Source organism: Theobroma umbraticum, unplaced genomic scaffold, assembly GCF_002168275.2.
Source record: "Theobroma umbraticum cultivar Fairchild unplaced genomic scaffold, ASM216827v3 scaffold_34.0, whole genome shotgun sequence".
Taxonomy (NCBI): Eukaryota; Viridiplantae; Streptophyta; class Magnoliopsida; order Malvales; family Malvaceae; genus Theobroma; species Theobroma umbraticum.
Window position 1 is genome coordinate 1,880,006 of NW_018397275.1, and position 3,716 is coordinate 1,883,721.

The following is a 3,716-nucleotide window of genomic DNA, read 5'->3' on the forward strand; positions in this document are numbered from 1 at the left end:
TCGTGATGCGAGCTCCCTGAGGTTTACATCACATCATTGTCTCCACCACAATAAGGTGATATCGACTAAATACACGGCAGCTCTATAGACCTTTAGGGCATGGTTCGTTATGCCCATAGCCTTGAAGTATTGCTTGACTCCTCAGAGGAAATTGTCAACTTTTTTAGCCTTCTATTTACCTTTGAATTCCTTGGATTGTGGTACCTTCAAGGTGGTACTTGTTCATGCACAAGGCTCGTCACCCTTAGAGATGTGATCTTGTCTTAGTGGTCAACAATCTATTGTCGCATGTCTATAATCAACTCCTCCAATGATGGGTCACAGTGAGTTAATGTTTCAACTACATCGTTTTTGCATTCCTGTAAGTTAGTGTCATTTGTCTCCATGTGCTCCATATTGGCCTTGATCTCCTCGAATTTATCTTGAGTCTCTTCCATGAAAACTTCAATCCTGGTGACTCAGCTTTCTAGTGCAAACATCTTTAGACTTACCTCCCTTAGTGGCAGTTCTTATTTCCCTGCCTCCTTGCTTCATAGTAGATTGTTCGATAGTTGACACCATCTCTCTCTCAATCTTCAAACTGTGTGATACCTAGCTTTAGAAAGTGTTGCTCTGATGCCTATTGTCTCGAGCTTGGAGTTTTACCCAAGTTTTGTACGATGCTGTAGTCTTGTGTTCTTAAGACTAAGCAAGCCTAAACGAGGTTTCTTAATGATTGGCATGGAAACATAAGGTAAATGAATATGAAGAAAGAGATTAAAGAGAATAAATAAGTATTATTGCTCCAGTGAGAGAGAACCAAAGCAGCTAAGATCGAAGCATAAAGTAAATTACTTGATGAAAAGAAAAGTCTACCTAAGGTAGCTATTTATAGCCTCTAGCTTACTTGGGGTGCAAGTAAAATAAAACAAGGAAATATCTAACCTAGGTTTCCTTGGTGTCCAAGTAAAGTAAACGTATAACTAAGGAAATAATATTCCCTAGCTTGGTATGCAAGTATCCAACCCTAACTTCAGCTTAAGGAATGTGGCCCCCACGTAGCTCGTGCAACTCCTCTTAATTGGTTCTGCCTTTGGTGTGCTGGCAAGGTTGCGTTGGTCTAGCAGTAGTGTGCCCTAAGTGTGTGTAGCTTGTGTGCAATAGGTGTGCGTGGCCTACCAGTGCACTGGGCGTAGGTTGCTATCGCATCAGGGATGCACTATTGTACAGCTAATAGGTAAGGGCTGATCATGCATCAAATACAAATAAAACGCAGCGAAAATAAATTTAAAATTAAATTACACCTCACCTTCTTAAGATCTCTTTCATTCCAAATTGAGAACAGAATTAAATTAAAAATAAAATATATATGATCATATCAAGTTTATCTAAATAACAAAAGGTTGAAGTATCTTTTGTTTAACCACCAAATCAACCTTGAAAAAGCTCAACCACCTCAGCCCAGTTATTGCAAACCAATGTTGTACAAGGAATCCTTGTGCAGCCTCTAATGATGATCTACACCAATAACTTAGAAAATCCTTCTTTAAGGATTAGGAGTACTATGCCTTGACAATGTGCTAGGAAAGATGAGTTTCATACACTCATAATCCACACAAAAATTTTGGGCCTAAACACACAAAAGAAATCAAGTGAATGAAAAACTATTTTCTTCACACAAGGAACAACAAGATAAAAGAAATTTCTAGTATGCCGTTCTCTTAATTTGTAAGCCGTTCTCTCTTATTTTTGTTTAGTGGTTATAACAAGGTGTTTATACCTTGGATTAATTTTAAACCCTAATTACAAAGCTATTTAGTAATTGCTAATTAATCCAATAATTTGATTAAACAATTTAATTAAATCCTTAAGAAGCCCAGTTAACTTAATTGTTTAATTTAATCAATTAGACCAAACAACTTAATTAAACAATTAAATTAATTAAGCCCAACAATTTAATTAAACAATATTAATCAATCAGGCCTCATGACTTAATTATTTAATTTAAATAATTAGGCCCAATGACTTAATTATTTAATTTAAATAATTAGGTCCAATGACTTAATTAAACAAATTAATTAATTAGGCACAACTTAATTAAACAATTTTAATCAAGTGCTTGAGAAGCTTATAACTTCTAATTTGATTAAGTCTAACTTAATCACCTCTCCCATTTTATTTTCAACATTCATTTTAGGTGTGTGACCCATTAGGCTTCTAACATGTTGACAATGAACTCAACATATAATTCCTAAGTTAAACTTAGAATTATATAAATTTAAACTACTTTAAATTTATCATTAATCAAGTCAACTACCTAGAGTTCATAGACCAAGATTAGGATATAGCAATCCATCGTGGCCACCAAAATGTTAGAAGAGTCAAGATGATTTGGCTTAACCTTTTAGTGAACAGCCTTTCAATGTAATTCATTCCCTTATCATATATCTTGGAGATGATAAGAGCATGGTGCAGTGTCTACTCTTATTAATCTCCATATTCGTTTTTAAAGTTTGATCATTAGTTTTATAAAGGCTTATGAAAGTCCTTTCATAATCTTCAAGTTGCCTTGCCCAAGGACTTCAATAAGCTAATATCAACTAAGAACAGTTAAGATATGTTCCCTACATCACTTAAGGTGATGATTCTTATCTTGACCACTCATTTGCCATCACATGCTTCGTGCTATTCCTAGAAGCATCCTGTTTTGGCATCTTCGGTTGGGCACTAGATTTTGCTAATCCTCGAGCAAAAGAAAATCACAAAAAGAAAACTAAAAATAAAATTCCTTGTGCGGGAGATAGAAGTACCAAATCATGATTTCCAAATTTTTCTTTAGAAATTAACTCAAATTCTAGCTTAAAGTAACATACAGCTAATCCTTAAAGTCATGCATCAATTCAAGTGAAAACTTGTTTCTTGAATGGACTTCCCATGTGTGTGTGAATGCTTTCTTACAAAGAATATCATACAATTCGAATTAGTTTATGCCAAATCTACTCATACATTAGTACTAGGATCCCATAAGTTTGCTTTTCATCTTTCTCTCCACTAATGTAGATTAACACTCATTCGAGGATCAATACGTCTTTATCAAGTGTGTAATGTAAGGCTAGGGTTTAGGTATGAGAAAGGATATATTTAGGTTCAACTTTACCCTAAGCATAGAATTACTTTAGTACCTATAGAGCTTTATTTTCATTTACAAAGTACACCATTTTCAGCAATTTTTTTCCTTTTGTTCAGCACTTCTTCTTTTTCTTTTTTCTTTATATCACAATTTCACACCCCCAAACTTATATCTTTTTTTTATTGTAGGTAGTGGGGTGAATTCTAACAATTTTTTATTTCTTTTTAATTGCAACTCCACCTTTCTACCTTTTTCAATATTTAAGTCAATCTATATTTCCTAAAACAATATACATGCTTAGGAGTGAGGGTTACAAAATTAGAATTTTTTTTAAGGCTAAGGTTATTATCATGTGGTTGAACAAAGAAACGGGAAATTAGGCTCAACCGGATATACTAGGGATAAAAGTTTAACAACATTAGCTTGAAAGGATCAAACGGTTCAAAGATGGCCTAAATCATGTCCTATCCTAAGTGTTATCTAGAATTTTGCCGCGAGAAAGAATTAAACAAATTCTAGAATCCTTGGCTTCACTATACTTTTTATCAACATAAACTTTCTCTAAATCACATGAGAATTCTAAGTAAAAGAGTATAGTGCTCAAATT